The sequence below is a fragment of the Cygnus olor genome, chromosome 4 (assembly GCF_009769625.2).
Source record: "Cygnus olor isolate bCygOlo1 chromosome 4, bCygOlo1.pri.v2, whole genome shotgun sequence".
NCBI classification, from domain to species: Eukaryota; Metazoa; Chordata; class Aves; order Anseriformes; family Anatidae; genus Cygnus; species Cygnus olor.
In genome coordinates, this window is record NC_049172.1 from 74,171,993 (window position 1) to 74,190,715 (window position 18,723).

The window sequence follows — 18,723 nt, forward strand, 5'->3', positions numbered from 1 at the left end:
CAAACAATAGGCTTCTGCATAGTGTTTAGCATCATCCTCAGGGGTACAAGCTCTATGGGGCTGAAGCTTCAGGCTGCATCATTAAGATAAAATAAATTCAGTTGCAGCTTCTTGCATCCTCTGTCTTCCTTAATGTTTTAATGCTAAGGGAAACAGATAAATGGCTAAGAAGTGGCTGCCTCTTTGAAGCCTTTCTAATGCCAGGAGGCCCCAGAAGGCTGCAGGAGAGAAGATCTGCAGGTGGAGAAAAAATAGGTAATTCAACCCATGATGATTTAGATAATAGATCAGGAGCTACCATGTGACAGTGGAAATAAACTACTCATTTTTTTCATGACAATAACCATTGTATTTTTAAATATTTTCTGTGAAGATAGGTCTCACTTCTGCAGCATAAAAAAAAGAAAGAAAGGGAATAATCCTTCCCACTTATCTTCTTTTTCCTAAAAAAGCCAGTCCTGATACAATTTTGAAATACTGACCCGTTCCTCCCCAACGTTAGTAGCATGTGATTTCTAATTTCCATTGAAAAACAGAGGGAAAAAATTAATCAGAATGGATAGCTTGAATTTCTAAAAATCCTCTTTAAAATGTCACCAGCCATAAAACAGGTGCAACTGTTGTATGAAAAAGGAAAAAGAAATTAAAAGGTCATCTGTTCTTTTTGGTTTGTGGAATTCTCATGGGAAGATAGAGCAGTATGTGGATGAAATATATAGACAGCCATCCTCAAAACAGGAGCTAAATCTTTTATCTTGGTTGGAAAGCCCTAACCTCAGAGGTTTAATATCACATCTTCTTGGTTAGTTTTAGAGATTTTTTTCTGCACTGTGGAGCTTCACTTTCAAGCAGAAAGGTATCAACTTGTATGCCTTTTATCTGCTTTTTAAGGCATCTTCTGAGCAGATCAGATCTTCTCAAGCTAAGGCAGAGATTTCTGGTGTGCTGGTTTCTATAATCTCAAAAATATCATTTACAGGCTCTCCACCTTGAACATGATACCTTTACCTTCCACTAGTGAGTATGTCAGTGCCTGCCTAAAGATCCATATTTTTCCTGGGCTTTTGCCTTTTCTGAGTCTTTGCTACCATTATCTCCCACCATGTATTTCATGTGCTGAGAGTCAAACTATGATTTATGAGGACTCTTCCATCTTGAATGTTTATGATCTGTCACTACTCTTTAACAGAGTTGATCGTTAAACCACTCTCAAATAGTTATTACAGCCAGGCAGGGTTAATAATTTCTAATCAAACAAAATTAGCTTATGAAATGGGATAAAGAGATTTTATAAGACACTCCATATTAGCGTATCAAAAAAGCTAATCATTGAACCTACTCAGAAGTGGATGGTAGAATTTTTGCAGTTGGCTGACAAGATCAGGAAGAACCTTATGCAGTCTTTTACTAAAGGAAATCCTACACAGCTCTGATTAACTGGAAACTGGGAACTTTTAATACTGTAGGTCTGACATATGGTCCCAGCTCACAATACCTCCAGTGAGAATTACTGGGAAGGAAAGATAAGAGTACCCTCTCATTAACAGTTCCTACAACTACATCTATAAATATAGTGACATACTACAGTACTTGACCTAAAGCAATTTTAGAAAGTCATCTGTCCTACAAAGAACAGCTCAATCTAGTATATATTGGAGATGTTAGAATTTAGGTCCTATCCATCATGTGAAGTTCTGACACAGAGTTATTACAGTAGCACATCCTTTGCTTTTTTTTTTCTTTTTTTTTTTTCTTCTCCTCTCTCTAACTGCAAGCTATAATCCATGTAAAGATTTATAGACTTATTTCTTCAATTATATGGAAGGGAATATCACAACTGTGAGTTATGAATGTGAATTTCCCTGTACACTAACAGAAAAATCAGTCCAGGTGATTTTCCCCATTTAAGAAATGGAAGAAGACACTTTTCATTTTCACACTGATTTATTACTGTCTGAATATATTTGAAATAATGTCTGAAATAGTTATGTTTGGAGAGTCTCGAATAATTTATGAAAATGGGCAAAAATACATTTCAACTGTGCATTTATGAATGGGTGCCCAGCATCCATTCACTACATGGTTTAGATTGTACTGTTTCAATCCCTTCCTAAACTACCTAAAATAACTAAATTCAATGAATATGTTGATTTCTTCTTTACCTAGCTGTGCGAAACCACTTTTTTTTTTTTTTTTTTGAGGCTAATGAACAGAAAATATGACACTTCTGAAAAGTTTTACACAAAGACGCTGTTAGAAAAAACAGCTAAAATGCCAACTGGCTATAAGTAGGCCTGCTGGGAGAAAAGAACTGTTTTCAGATGGTGTGTACATATGGAAATTTCACCATTAGTGTGGTTGTTTCCTAGAACTGCTTTTGCAGCAGCAGTTAAAACTGTTACATAAGCTAAAGGAGGGATAATTTGGGGGTAAGAAAGTTAAACTTGCTTGATCCAAAAATGACAACATTCCACCGTCTATGGCCTGGGAATAGAAACTTACTTTTTCTTCAGTCAGAATCTCTTTGGGAGTTTTAAATTCAATTTAATATTTTTCTTCAGCTGCAAGAACTTCATTTTGATTTCTATTGGATTAAGCTTTAGCAGTACTCAGAGTCTGGTCACAAAAGCAAGACCTGTCATACTAAATTGGTCAGGTGACTGTCTTTATCGTAGAAAGTCCATACTGTGTCTGAGCTTTTTTATTATGTTGTTTTTCATTCCCCACCTGCAAAAATCTGTCAAGTGAGCTTGACCTCAAGTTTAATTGTTAATTGTAGACACAATGTGTACATTGCTTTTTATTGCAGTTTAGTTTAAAGTACCCGTGTAGTTTAAAGTACCTGTGTATTAAATTCCTGTGGACATCTGAGACATGCCTCATAAAACTTTATCAAATATCTATTAAACTGAAGTACCAGGTACTATTTAATTATGTAAGATGACAGTCCCTTCCCAAAAGAGTTATGCAAGGAGCTTATGCAAGGAAAAGATAACCATGGAACAGGAAAAAGTTTTTAATGGACAAGCAAATTTCATTTAAATATCACTATTGTTATCAATGTGATAATTTCCTAACTGTTCTTCCACTAAGCTACTAGTCTTAATAGTCTCTCTAAATAGTCTTTTTTAGTCATCCTGGTAGCTGTGGAGCTGCTTTCAGAAATTTCATAATTTTGTTGACAAGGATTTTTTTTTAAGTTTTAAGAATACGTGGTAATATATTTCTTCTCAATTTCTAACAATTCAGTGCTTTATTCCAAGTTTCCAGATAAATTATAATACTCAGGTTTTATTAAATTTGTTTGTTTGATCAGGAAAAATATTCTGATTTTTAGTGAACTATTTCCATCTCCTCTGTCTTTGCTACATCAGAAAGTATAAACGCTATTTAATATAAGAATAAGTTCATTATTTTAACTTGCCTCCCACATTGTCTGAGTATTGAAAAAGACCTTATGTTTCTGTTACCAGCCTCTGATTACCCAAATGAATGAATCTCAAGACAGAGGCCTGCAGCTGTCTCAAGTAAGTAGCTGGGACATCAGAGGAACACATAAGGAAGAAGTAGTGAGGATTGGGAACTGTACATGTTATATCACATTTAACTTCACCCCTAAGACTAAAGTTTTACAGGTTCATCTGGGCCCTGTTTTGTGCTCCAGAATTAGGCCAATAAGGTCTGTCAGCATGGCCTTCAGATCAACCCTCACACAAACATCCCTTTTTCATTTCTCCAGCAAAGTTCAACACAAGTAACATACAACACCCTTAAAGAGAAGAACAGCATTTTGAAACTCTAGGATCCTGTTTTAAGTTGGTTCATTTGTGATTCCTCAGTGACAAAATACTTCCAGAATTTTAGGCACTGTTAAGCTGAGTTCTACATGAGCACCATGTGCTACCAATTTACTTCAATTGTCTCCATTGCTAAGGACTGATGCAACTGGCTGGTTTGATCCAAATGGTGATGATTAAGATCCTGAAGTCAATTAAATTTTTTTCCACTGATTTCAACAGACCTTGGGTAAGGTTGGTTGGATGGATTATGAATTAAAAAAAAAAAACATACTGAAAGCAACTTTTTCCAAGATATTGGGGAAGAGGGGAGGGAAGAGGGAAAGAGAGAGGAGGAAAACAACCTCTTATTTTGGAGTGTTAAAAGATGAACTTCAGAAACATTCCTGGCTTCTCTGAGTTTTTGTCAGAACATTTTAATGTATGTGCTTGAATATGTTACAGTCAAAAAATACTATTGCTCAACTCTATCAAGATTTCTGCTGAGTTCTTGTCAATTTTGATAAGCTCTTTTTTGACATATTCTCAATTGACAAGCCTACTAATATTTAGAAATAATTGGGCTCCTTATTACTTCTCTCTCTCTCTCTCTCTTTTCTTTTTTCTTTTTTTTTTTTGTAAAAGTAAGCCTCATTTTCTTTTAGTTCATTTCCTATCAGAATATGAAATGCTCTTTACGGTAAGAAACCTGTCTGTGAGAGTCAAAGCAGTAATCATCAGAGAGCCACCTCAAATATTATCCTACTCCTCTTCAATGCCACTTTGTTTCTGGACTAAGTCTATGATTTCATGAGATTTGTTTTTCATGTACAATTCTACTTTCCATTAGGAAAGTTTGAGAAATATGGTCAGAAGAAAAATGCTCAATGTGAAGGTTATTAACACTGTTGGCAATATTCAATATTGGTTTCCTAGGACTGTTCTCACTACATATCAAGCAAAAGAGGATAAAGTTGTAATTCACAGAGAATCCTAAAAAGTGTCGGGGATAATTTTGGTAAGAGTCTCCTGCCCACTTTAGCCACTTCCCCACATACCCTGTCCTCCATCAGTGGCAACAGCAGCCAGCCAGACTCTCAAAGGTTCTGGAGTAGCCAAAACCAATAGATACTTTTCTGCCTATTGCAAAGCTGCTTACTTTGTTCACAACTAGAACCAGCCCTGAGAAATAAAAACTCGTAGCTTAACCCTGATCTCTTAGGAACAAAAATCTTCCCTGAGCTGAATGGGATTTCAGCTGACTTTATTACTCCTCACATAGCAATAGAGTACTGTTGTAAATTATCAGCCCCAGCAGTGGAGGACACCAGGTTGACAAGCCAGCCTTTAATCTTGTTTTTCCTCAGCAGTGTTTTTGCAACTGTTACAGGGAAATGTTTTCTCTTATCATTTTCAGCAGAAATGACAGGCTGGTCTTTTTCCACATAATTAATATCATTCTAGCCCATGGCAGTATGTGCCATGCAAAATGAAACTTCATTAGTCTGGAGTTGGGGGACGTATGTTTTCTCTCATTTTATCCAAATGAAGCAGGGTTGGGCTTTATCCAAGCCAATTCATAATGTTCCATATTCTTTGTCACAATCTGCCCTGGCTATATAGGTCTGTTTCCAGCTGTAGTTATCACAGCTCTCCATCCATGCTCCAGCACATCCTGCATGACTGCATCTAATATTGACAGAGAGATTTCAGTGTGTAAACAGAGAGTAATATATGCCTTCAAAATAGAGCTCATGTCCTTCTATATTTTTTCCACTTTGCAAGAGTTGTGAGTAGTTGTGCAAGGATTTTTAGTATTGCAGTTAGAGCTACAATGTGTAGGTGAATCAGGGATTTCTTGGGCTTGCTAACACTGTTAAAAATTAATTCAGTCCTAACAGAATGATATAGGTTCTTCATTCTAAAAATCCAATAACTAATTTTCATTTTGGTCTATTTAAAAACTGTTTAAAGCTAAGCACAATATCATTTTGAATTGGAAAATTGACACATATATTTAAGTAAAGTTAAAATTTATTTTGAAATTTAAATGTTGTATTGAATATTTTATTTTGGATGTTATTTCTTTGTTATTTTCTTCTTCTTCATAGGATTGTTGCTGCTGCACATAAATTTCAGGATTATGATCTGCATAATGGATCCCAGAAATGAGGTATGTCAGGCACATACAGTTCCTGCAGCAGATGGGAAAAAACAACCACAATGGGGCCCCAAATAACCAACCTCATTAGTTCAGAGAAGCTTAAAATTAAAACAACTGATGGGCACAATGTCTCATACCCCTTAGGGGATTGGATCAAGGTCCCAGGGAGGTATCTCTATTCATTTGAATCACAGAATCGTCTAGATTGGAAGAGACCTCCAAGATCACCTAGTCCAACCTCTGACCTAACACTAACAAGTCCTCCACTAAACCATATCACTAAGCTCAACATCTAAACGTCTTTTAAAGACCTCCAGGGATGGTGACTCAACCACTTCCCTAGGCAGCCCATTCCAATGACTAACAACCCTTTAGGTAAAGAATGTTTTCCTGATATCCAACCTAAACCTCCCCTGGCACAACTTTAGCCCAATTCCCCCTCCTCCTGTCACCAGGCATATGGGAGAATAGACCAATCCCCACCTCGCTACAGCCTCCTTTAAGGTACCTATAGAGAGCGATAAGGTCGCCCCTGAGCCTCCTCTTCTCCAGGCTGAACAATCCCAGCTCCCTCAGCCGCTCCTCGTAAGACTTGTTCTCCAGACCACTCACCAGCTTTGTTGCCCTTCTCTGGACTCTCTCGAGCACCTCCATGTCCTTCGTGTAGCAAGGGGCCCAAAACTGAACACGGTACTCAAGGTGCGGCCTCACCAGAGCCGAGTACAGGGGGACAATCACTTCCCTAGACCTGCTGGCCACACTGCTTCTTATACAAGCCAGGATATTCATTTGGGAACATCCTCCTTGAACCTTGACATATAAATGGTCATGGCTACACTCATAATATTGATACCTAAGCAAGCATTGGGTAAGCATCTGTTAAGCATAGAAGCCACCAGGGAATGAACGTGGGGTATCTCTTCTCAGTTGGGTTGCCAAGGGGGTGGTGTCTGGAGCTAGAGTGAATATTTGAGGAGCTGTCTGTAAGTTGAGTGATCTGTGCCAGACTGCCACGAAGACATGGAGGGAGCTAAGTCCTTGTTAGAATGAACAGTCTGATAGCATATTTTTTGTACCCTTCTTCTTTCTTCTGTTCTTTTTCTTTTCTTTTTTTTTTTTTTCCTTCTGTTTCAAGGGACTTCACAGTTTATCCAGGCTTTGTGTAAGTCAATACAGAAATTTATTTTCAGATGACTTATTTTATCTGGCTGGTTGATCTTGCCAAGAATTTTTAGTGAACAGATTTGTCTGTGTGTGCGTGTACATGTGGAAACGAGGAGGGAGAATTTTGCATTGGGATCAGTGCAAGTGGGACCAAGCCAGACATCTGATTTTCACAAAAAGCTAGCATTAAGGAAAGATCTGATCTTCTAAGTGCAAAAATATAGAGAAGAAAATGAAGGAATTTTCCATTGTTGGAAATGGTTCAAGATTTCAGACTATGGGAGAGAGTAGATTTTTTTTTTTTCTGTGTCCTACGGTTGGGCAAATTTCTAGTTTATATACTTTACAAGAATAATAAATTAATGTTTAATGAATTATCCTCAAGTTGCTGAAATCCATACAATTCTATAGCACTATGCCAGTTAGGATTTCCCCAAAACTTTAAAACGTTCCCCTAAAAGTTGAGTTCTATCTCCATTTTCCTAAAGAATACACTGAGGACTAAAAATGCAAGATGACTTATGCTACAACTTGCATATTAGTAACAGGTCAGGGAATAAAACCCCATGAAGGTGATGGTCCATGCAAGAACTAATAACTCATTCTCTAGAAAAACAAGGAGGAGAGAAAAAAAATACTTACTTTATCCTAATGCATAGTCCCGCCTGTCTGTGCACTGTAAATATTTATTTCAATATGGTTCTCTTTCCATCAGGCTAGGTCTTACTTAGCAGAGAGAATAGAATAGGATTAATGTTTATACTCACATTCAGTGAAGTAGGCTTTCACCATCTGTGAAGTTAATGTAACAAAAAACATTTTCACATGTCATTTACTTTTAATTTCTTTTCTGTTTTTAAAAATGTAGTCTAATTAAAGAAAGGATTATGAAGGAGAGGAGCAGGAGGTGAAGAAATCTAAATGCAGAGCTTGAAAACACCATATTGTAATTTGGGATTACAGGAGGAAGAGATGAATTTGCATGATGATGCCTTTCATATTTATTCAATTAGAGAAGTGTTTATTGAATGCTTTAGGCACAGACTAATGATTACAGGCATGCTCAGAATCTTAGCCACTCAAAATAATCAACTAAAGTATACTCTCTCCTTCATGGAATACTCTTTCATAAATGGAATACAAGGAAGACTGAATCGGAAAAGAAAATCAGAAAGGCTGATATTCGATATGAGACAACTAGCCAGAGCCACAAAAAGGTGGTTTTGGCAATATTAATAGTAAATGAAAAAAAAAGGATAGTTCTAATCCTGCTTCAAAAGACAATGGGAGTTGTCAACAAATAATGCCAGGAGATAACAATGCATAATGTCTTTTTTGCTGAAGCCAACATTAAAATAGTTAGTCTTTGCCAGATATACTAATAAAAATTGTTCTAATCAGAAAGGCCGATCCAGTGAATGCAAAAGGTAACTAAGACTAGAAGACTGAAAACATGCAGACAATGTTAGAAAATAGTTTAAGTTCCCATCTACCTTTATATTGTTTAGTTGCACTCATATGGAGAACCGGTTGAAATAACTCCCAAACAGTGTTTTTTTTTCCTAGAGAATGGACACGGAAGTCCTAATAGCTGGAAAAGCGTGTGTGTGTGTGTGTGTACACTATATATATGTATACATACATATGTATTTATTTTTTTAAATGCTAAAATCAACTCTAAAGAATTATCATCATCCATGTTAATCTCCAGCTGCTAAAACAAAACAAAACAAAACAAAAAAACACAACCTAGCACATAATAAACATTTGACATACACATAGAAAATCAGGAGTTTAGGAGCCAACATGAATTTATCAAAAAAAAAAAAAAAAGCCAGGCTGATCTATTTTCCTTTCAAGATGTAATAGTGGTCCTCACAGAAACTAAAAACCTTTGATGTTGTATCTTGACTTTAATGAAGCATTTTATGTTATCCTATATAACATCCTCACCGGTAAGATGTGAAAGCATTAGCTGACTGTACAGAGGGTGTAACTGCTTTACAGAGGGTACAAAATACCTGAAAACTGTCCTCTAATTATCAAAGGTTGACTGCCAATTCAGACAGAGTGACATGGCACAGAATCTCTCTAGGGTTTTGTGCTATTAAATATACCCATTAATCTTGAGTGGAAAAAAAAAGTATGATTTCGGGGTTGTAAACAAACTAACATTTTGTAGCAAAGAGAGGTTATCAGCACACTGAAGGGGATAGATAATATAAGAATTATTCTTGATAAACAAGGGAAAAATGGTACTATTCATTGCAAATAGGTGCATGGTTCTACATTTAGATGGGGATAATCTTTGCAAATGCAGAAAGAGGAAAAATGGTTAGACAGCTAATCCATTCTAAAAAAGATTCGCTGAAATTCAAATTGACAGCAATAAAGAAATGTCACAGTTAAAAAAAAAAAAAAGTAAAATTCTTGGAAAAGAACAAACTTAATATTGGGTTGTACAAACATGAGTGGCATCTGTAAGACACAAGAAGGGATCATTCACTCTCTTTTTAAAGCTTAATCTGGGATCTTCTGTCCTTGACTTGAATGGCACTTTTCAGTAAAGCTGTGCCTCTTTGCTCTGCATCCAGAAGAAAGCAAGGAGAAAGATCAGAAGCTTTGAAAATACCAGTAGAAAAAATGGAGGGAACTGCAGTGACTTAACCTAGAGAAAACAACAGTAGGTGTTCACACCATACCATGGTGTGGGTCTTCAGACAGAGAAAAGGAAAATGCAAAGGCAATGTACTGCTTTCTGAATACAGAGGTAAGACAAGAACTAGTAAAAATAATTTCCAGCAAGGCAGATCCTTAAGTATATGGGGTAAACTAAATTATCAATTAAGATCTCTTCCTTTATTTTCTATTACTACTTTCCAGAAGTGGGCACAACTTTCATTTCTTATTTGAATAAATGTATATAGTATTTTTTTTTTCCTATTTTGATGGCTTTGGGGATGGAAAACTTGCTAAATTGCAACAGAAAAGGAACACCACACCGCTGTACTTTTCTTTTAGGAGTCCATACCTATTTCAAAAGTGCAGGAAATGATTTTAGTAACCTGCTTGGACCTAAACATCAGTCTGTTGCTTTGGAAATTCTTTCATTCATCTACTTCTGAAGTTGCAGTGGATTTCTCCAGGGCTTGCACTAAATCCATAAACGATAACAATTTGACACTGGGATGCTTTGTTAAAACAGCATGAGACCCAGGGCAGTTACACAACCAGCAGCTTTCATTCCACAGGCATCATACGGCATAAATAATGGCTGTTTTATTCTTAGCAATATGTAAGCCAGATTGCAGATACTTTACTTGCAATTTTGAATGCTTACTCCCATGGGCCAAGGCATTTAGAAATCTGGCACTTTCATGCTAGTATGATATTTCTACCAGGCTCCTCAGGATATCTGACATCATGTTTTGTGACACATTTGCAGATAGCATTTTCTTTCCAATTGCTCACCCAAATGTTCCCTGTCTGTTATACACAATAGAATTTAATATTGCAAGCTTCTTCTATACCCTGCTGTTAAGATGCAATTTGTTCTTTGTGTTTCATCTGTAAAGGGTTGGTGACGTTCATTTCTAATGCTCAAATTAGAGAACAAGCTCAGAAGTGAAGTTTATAATTAGCCTAGCAATTTGATAAACATCAAAGAATTAGAAGCAGACACTTTTTAAAACCAATTATCAAAAGAAATTCTAAAATGTATATGGGCTCGGATGACCAACCATTCTTGCATTCATAGTGAGTGCTTCTGAAATGATAAACAAGAGAAATATCTGCACTTCAAAAGAGCCTCAATTTCAGGGAAAAAAAAATGTAATATTACAATAACTTTGTAGAAACTTTTAATCATGTGGAAAATATTGCTTAATGTAGTCACAATGACAAGAATGGGAAGAAATGAAGATACAGAAATAAAAAGCAAACAAGAAAAACAAAAAAGCACAAGAAAACAAAACTATTTTCATCATTTTAAAGTGAAAGAATGAATGAAATTTCAGGAGGAATAGAGATTAAAAAAATTAATTATATCTTACAAGATCTGAATGAGTCAAGAGGAGTTTTTCATTTAGCTGAAACCTTAGAAGCCTTAATGCAATTTCCATATTTAGAATCTTTGTGTCACGTTTTGTTTTAGCCGCAGCAAAGGGAACTTTCTGGAAATTCTCTATACTTTGATCACTAGACATGAAATGAGGAAGTAAATGCATGAAACAAAGTTTGCTCATCAGGTGACAAACTATGTCATTTGATCCCATGTCATTACGTCCCTTGGGCTTGCACTGTATACCAAGAGAAGCCAAGAACAATTCATTAATTTGTAATTTATTACTTGTCCAGATTTTTGCTGACAGTCTGAAAGAAGCTATAGAAGACCCTTTGAAGTCTGTGAAGTTTTAAGGAATAATCACTTGAAGCTCTGCTTCCCCATTGTGTTGTTGTCCCCTTTCTTTACAGAGAGGTTTGCGAGGAAAAAAAAAAAATAAAAGAAAAAAGAAAAAAAACCCTACAGTTCCAAATTTACAGTGTGCTGTGGTGCTATTCAATGTCTTTATGCTCAGACACTGGTGTGTGGGTTGGCAAGTTATGTGTGTTTTTTGAGAGGAGGATGGGCAATGTACTACTGCAACATACAAATAGCAAACCCCTTACCCGATGTGTGTTACATGTAGCCTGATGTGGCATACAGCTGGAGCTGTGACTGAGATCTTCAGGCCCATGGTTTTACATGATTTGCCCAGGGATGTACAAAGAAATGTATTTGGATCCTGCACTGCCTCATACCCAGTTTGTATTCTGAGATTTTTTTTCTACCTCACTTATTAGTCGTACTCCTAGCACACACTCTGAAAGCACATTCTGAAGGTAAGAACCGTAATTTAAACTAAGGCAAAAGTGCTCAGGTAATCTTTATTTCCCCATTGAATGCTTGTGATGATATTGTTAAAATCAATCTCATCAAGAGAAGTCACAAAGATCTGCTACTTTTGGCATTTAAAACCTAAATTCAGATTTTCAAAATCCTGCAATACTTTGATACCTGCACTCCTGTCTTTCCCAGTCACCTATATTTTTGGCAGTGGGCATAGATACCCAAGTCATTATGTTTCTGGTGCCTTAGACCTCAAAGGTACTGCAGCAATCACAAAATAACTGTCCCCAGCCTACACTCCCTGCAGGGTCAAATCCAGCCTCAGAGGTCAGCAGTCAGGGATGATGTGTCCACAACAGATAGCTGTGCATTTTCCCCTTCAGTTGAATTAAATGATAAATTCATCTTCTACTTTTGGTTCTCATTCTGGCTTGAAGAAGAAATCTGCTTCCAGCTGTCTCATATATCCCTAAGAAAATTAAATATTTACTAGGCCAAATCAAGACAGAGATTTGCTATGCAACTCATCTGCAGATGTTTCTCCTAGGCAGCAGGAGATTGCAGCATGAGCCCATTTGGCAACTAATATTTAATTAGCTGTAGCTGTGAGAGGAGAAACCAAGAGAGCCCCATTTCAGAATAACCTACAGCTCACGAGTTCTGGCACAAACTCAACAGGTAGGAGGCATCAGCACAAGTTTACACTGCTTTTTACATCTTGAAGAGTTAAAAAATGAACCTAGCTTTGCACCAGCTTTTAGATTTGAAGTGCTGCCTCTGCAGCAAAATCTGGCAAGATGACAGTCTGGGAAATTTTACTGACTTTTTAACACAACCCCTTTGTAGTAGTCTGACATCTGCCTTCTTCTCCCTGGGTACTGTGTAGGAAGCTCAGGCACTTAACTCAGATTTGTTAAACCTGTGAGATAACTGAAAGCCTAACGGGCAGTGCTGAGTTTAAACCTTCTTTGTAGGGCTTGCAGAAAATGCTTGTCCTCAGATGTTTTTCCCTTGGGAGAGCTTGGCAGTTTCTGTAGCAATGAAGACAAGTCCACAGGTTTCCTTAAAAAAAGAAATAATAGTAAGATGCTTCCTTTCTGCCATTTATTTCCTGACACCCCTTCAACCATTAACCTGAGTTGTCTCTGCTGAATACATTAACATTATAATAGGTCTTAGGGTCACAACCAGAGACCTACTACACAGAGACATGGAACGAACATCCTGTTGGCAGGCTTTTATATTCCCAGTAGGAAAGAGACAAAGATGGTACTGCAATGACATTTACGTATACTATACACAGACAGGAGCCATACACAGCAACTCTAGAAAAAATGAAGGTGTGATACCCACTGGTATCTACAGAATTTTTTTAGCAGAAATATGTGTATGCTCAGAAAATTAACCCGAGCATACACAACAGATGCTGAAGGCACCAAAATGGCTAAGCAGGTGAAGTATTTTTAAGATATAAGTACAGAACAATCTTTTGTCCCAAAAGCTGGATGTTCCATACAAATCACTTTATTCCTCCACAACAAAGCTGCATGTGACACAGAAACCACAACCTGCAAATGAAAGCAGGAAAACTGGGAGGAAAGAGAATGTAAAGATAGCAAGTGCTGATTTTAATATAGCAGCACAAAAGAGATTTGTAACCACTCCAGTGCTTTGGTGACAAAAGTCTATAGTGTTCCTAGCTGTTTCTACAACTTCTTTAAGAAGTTAGTCTGCTAAACAAGCAAATGGACAGAACCTGGTGAAAGCTCACAGTTGCACAAACCAATGATCAAACTAGCAAGATTAATGCTAAAGTTCTCTTCTTGCCAAAACCTCAGGATATGACCCAATATTGGGAGTATGGATGTACCTTTGGGGTACACAGAATTTTGAATTTCAGTTGCTTTATTCAGTTTGGGAGTGCAGTGGTACAGAGAATAAACAATAATAATAATAAAATGATTTTAAAAAAAATTTCATTTATTCGGGAAACAATGTATTGACTGGTAGCAGGAAGTTGTGATTTTATAACTATGAAGAATGACACCCAGGTAGAAGTCAAGCACAGCATTTAGAAGTGCGACTGCAACTTGGTCAGCAGCACGTACGATAAAACTTTATAAAAAAGCAATTAGCTTGTCACTTTATCAGTTTATTTATTTTATTCCTTTTCCACAAAACTGTCTGGGCCAAGCTATATGACCTTTGCATTCAATTGCCTTCCAAAGTAAATATAACACTTTCTTTGAAAAATTAAAGAAAGAGGAAGCTACATCTGAGTGGAAAATGGTACCCTTGCCTTTTCTACCTAACTCTGAGTATTTTAGGCTCCAAGTATAGCGTTTTTCAATACTGATTTAAATGAAATTCTTATCATTCATATTGTTAAGTACAAATGGACATCCAATAACCAGAGCAACATGGAAACTGTAGATACTCAGCACTTGTCTATGATTCATTAACTTCAAAATGTCAAGGATGGTTTCAGTTCCATTTGCAAATACAATGGCTTTACCAGAATCCAAAAGAACCACGCTGACAGCAACCAAGGGTCCCACCCACTTCCTAGAAGGCATGACTTTGAGTTTGGAAAGTCTCATCAAAGGTAAACTATTGGCTACTAGTGTCTTTTGGAGAAGAAATATAGAGTAATCTAAAGTCAAACACTTTGTGAACTACAAAGTGCATTTTGAGTCATAAAGGAGGTTCTGGGATTCTAGAAAAATTCCTTTTGTTGGATATGACTGCAACTTTGGGCTAGCACTTCGTAGGTACAAAAGCCAGCATTTTACGTAACTCCCCAAAAACTGTCATGATGACTGATCATCCAACTGTTTGTTCTGACCACAGAGAGATTGCTGGAAGTTGTTTCTTTGACCATAACCTAAAAAGAGGTACTTCATAAAAGAGCACTTGTCTCTTGGGAAGTTTTATTCAGTTTTTGGATTCTTATCCTAATCTTAAAATTTGGTTTTTTTTTTTATTCCCTGTCCATACCACTGCTAACTGAAGGATAAGCTTCCATGAAATTCTGAGGGTAGCTCCAAGGACCTACATATGTTTGTATCACCTTTGCAAATATCAAAAAGAGAGCACAGAATCACCTTTATAAGTCTCTTGTTTAGTAAAGAAAAAGGACTACACTTTAAATCAAATATTTCAATAGGAGATTCACATTAGTGCTCATTGCTAAGTCCATTACATCAAGCAAAATAGAAGTAGTCTTTACCAGCTGTATCATACGTGAATCTAGGTTCCCAATAGTCACACTTTTGGGGGCAAATCAATGGTAAAGGTATTTGGATAGATTATTTTATTTTCAGAATACACTAGTGACTTTACAAGGACAGAATTTTCCCAGGAGTTTGGAATGTATGAGTCTATTCTAATTGGAAACATAAAAGATAAAATAGAGAGAAGAGAAGGATTACACTTGCAAAATAAGAAGGATCTGTTTGTGTCGGAATCCAGTTTTTGGCCATTGTTAGCAAATGTCATTTTCTTCTTGTAGACATACAAGAACTTGTTCAGAAATATTAAATTTTCCATAGTGCTGGAAATGGTCAAATATTTTAGAAATTGTTTTGTTTTAATTTATTTGGCTCATATCTACTGAGAGCAACGCAATATTGAGAATGTATCCTCCCCCTACTCATGAACACAACTGGTGTTCGAGCCAAAAGAGAAAAACTGAATATTCTCTGTGCATTCAGGCAAAATTATAAGCACTGAAATTACTCTGGGAGAATATGTTGCAGTAGAGATATAAGAAATCTTTACAAGTAGTCCAGCCTGTGCCTGTATGAAGTTGGTCTCGGTAGACTTTCCTCTGTGACCAAGCTGCAAGAAGACATTTTAGGCTGGCAGCCTAAATTCAACTCTGAATTGAAAAGTTTTCTTCAAGACAGAGATTTCTCTTTCTTTTCAGGGAAACTTTCTCTGAGAATAGCAAATGGAGTGAGTACTAAAGTTTGGTGAATACATCTTGAAGGGCTTTTTCCTCTGCTGATATATAAAAGATTTTGTCCCATTTAGACTGAATATAAAGGACAATTTCCTGAACAGAGAAAGGGTTGTGGAATTTTGACAGACATTTAGTAGAAGCTAGTATATTGGATGGAAGTGATGTTGTGAAAGTTAGATGCAAATGCCTGGATTAAGAATAATTTTGTTGAAAGCAAGCCCAGTCTAACACAACTTGGCGTATATAAGGACCTCTATAAGATTCCCCTGTGGACTAAGACTTTCCATCTTGTTAGCTAAAGACCTGGCCATTGGGTGAAGATATGATTACCCTATCCCACTCTTAAATTTCAGGGTATCAGGTGAGGGATCCTGAGCACTGCTGAGACTTTGTTTCTGTGTCCAGCTCTGGGCTCCCCAGCATGAGTGACATGGACATACGTGGAGCAAATCCAGCACAGGGCCATAAAGATGATTAAGTCTTGGAGCATCTGTTATACAAGGAGAAGCTGAGAGAGCTGGGCTTCTTCTGCCTCCAGAAGAAAAGGCTCAGGGGGATCTTACTGGCATGTATAAGTACTTGATGATGGGAGTTACATAGTTCTCAGTGGTGCCCAGTGAACAGAAAAGAGGCAATGGGCACAAATTGAAATACAAGAATGAGGTGATCTGCAGGGTTCCCTACCAACCTCAATGCTTCTGTCATTCTGTGATTCTGTGTCCCACTAATGGTGTATCTATTGAAGGTCCAATTCAAGCTTTTAAGCAACAAATGTCCAAGCACTAGAAGTCAAAAATGGAGTCAAAAAGGAGTAAGCACTGGCAAATAAATGGCCAAAGGGGTGGGAAGCAGGGGAGCCCTTTCATCTCTGGCTCCAGGACTTTTGGCAAACAGATTAAATCTCATGTTTAGCTCAAGATGCCATCTGCTGGTGCATGCATCACAGCCCTAACCTGTGCCTATGAGTGGAATATAGCAAAAGCAGAAATTTACATGTGATTCAGTCAGTAACAAAGGAAAGCAAAAAATAAAACTCTCTCTCCCAGCCCCTCAAAGAGCTTTTAATGAAAATGTTCACACCAGGTGTAGGCCTTGCTTAGACAAGTCCTGTGGCCCATGCTGTGCATAATAATAATAGAAGCCACATAAAAAACACACCATATTCCAGTTTTTGTTAAGTGGTCCAGGTCCGCTAAAATCAATAAGGATGTAACTAAAGCATTATCACAGTTCTTGTAGCAAGTAGGGACCATATGTTGCACCATGGTATGAACATGAAAGGTATAGAAGAATTTAGGAGCTTACTTTTAACTTGTAGGCACAAGCAATGAAGCCATGAGATTTTCATCAGCTAGTCTGTTTTACATGTGCCATCCACATCATTTGCTTATTTTGGGAACAGTTTATTTCTTTGTCTGATCTACTGTAAATGTTAATGCGTGTAAATGCTAATCAAGATTCTTGCTCTGGTTTCCCACCTCACCTAATTGTGTTGCATTAGAGCTTGTTTGAAAGTTTGCATTCAGAAACACAAATGGGATCACATCACATTTCCCTTGTCTCAGCATGGTGGCAGCTGTGCTACAGAGAAAGAATGGAAACTAACAGTAACAGGGCCAGTGAATCTAAATCCCCTTCTCAGTGAAGATTCTCAGTGAATCTAAATCCCCTTTTTACGTAAATAAGTGTCCTGCACAGCTACTTGGAAATTGTCGCAGACCTCACTCCAAAGTGAGTAATAAAAAATTCTATTATTTTTCAGCAAACAATAAGGTATTTGCAATGACTGCAGTGTTTAGGGGAATGTGGGGTATGCGGGAGTCTGATTATTGAAATATAGTTTATTACAAATACCATCACCAGACTTGGGCAGGGGGAAATATGAATTTCCTCCTGCTGCTACAATTTGGCTTGGCTGGTATTGAAAGCTAAGGAGTGGCCCCACTAACTACTGAGTGGTCCTCAGTGCAGTATTTGGATTTGATACAAGTAGGCATTCCTGAAACACAAGAAAACAAAAATATAAAATTTACTATTTAGCTAAGTGTCTCACAGTTTTAGTGTGTGACCACTTCTGTCAATGTGCTATTTCAGCAGATACTAGGGCTGACACTCTAGTGCAGACTTATTCATATACAATTTTTTTTTTCACTGCCTCAAGTCTGTATCCCCAGGAGCTTTACATGGACATAGTTTTTAACCTTTTCTAAAAAGGAAAGAAAAATAAAAAGCCTCTTCAAAGAAATAAAATGCTTCTTTCATCTTTAAGTTTTTCTCAAGCTTTTCAGTGCACTAATGTGATTGCAAAGAAATACCTATTAAAACTACCTAAATATTTGGCTCTTCTCTGCGTATAATATGTATAACATTTAATTAATAAAAATTATCAGAAATACTGCTGGTCAGAAATTGTTTAAGATAAGAAAGCTTAATAAAAGGTGAAACATTTGGAGAAAATCCATAGTGAAAATCTTCTAGTTTCCCAGGTGAAAAAGCCCTGAGTTTCTGAAAGCTCTTGTGGGAGGTCTAATGGGGAGCTCAGCTTTCCAGGACTGAAGGCTTGACGATAGATCCTGCTACATGGAAGAGAGACAGTAGCTCCAGCTTTCCTGAGGCTGAGGCAGGAGCGCTGTCTCCAAACCCTCAGCATAACTCTCTCTCCAAAACCCCTGTTGCCCAGGCTTGCTTAGTTAGACTTGCCAGAGCTGAAGACAAGACAACTATCACTTCCATGGACTTGGAATTCCTGTTCAGTTTTTGTTATTTT

General features: G+C 37.2%; 1 long non-coding RNA gene across 1 annotated transcript; it reads left to right on the forward strand.

Annotated features, from left to right (window-relative positions):
* The first annotated feature begins 201 nt into the window (after positions 1-201).
* LOC121069741 lies at positions 202-9,868 on the forward strand. The gene is made up of 4 exons (XR_005819588.1): positions 202-255; positions 3,474-3,527; positions 5,888-5,949; positions 9,699-9,868. It is a non-coding gene; the product is annotated as an uncharacterized LOC121069741 (long non-coding RNA).
* Positions 9,869-18,723: the final 8,855 nt, after the last annotated feature.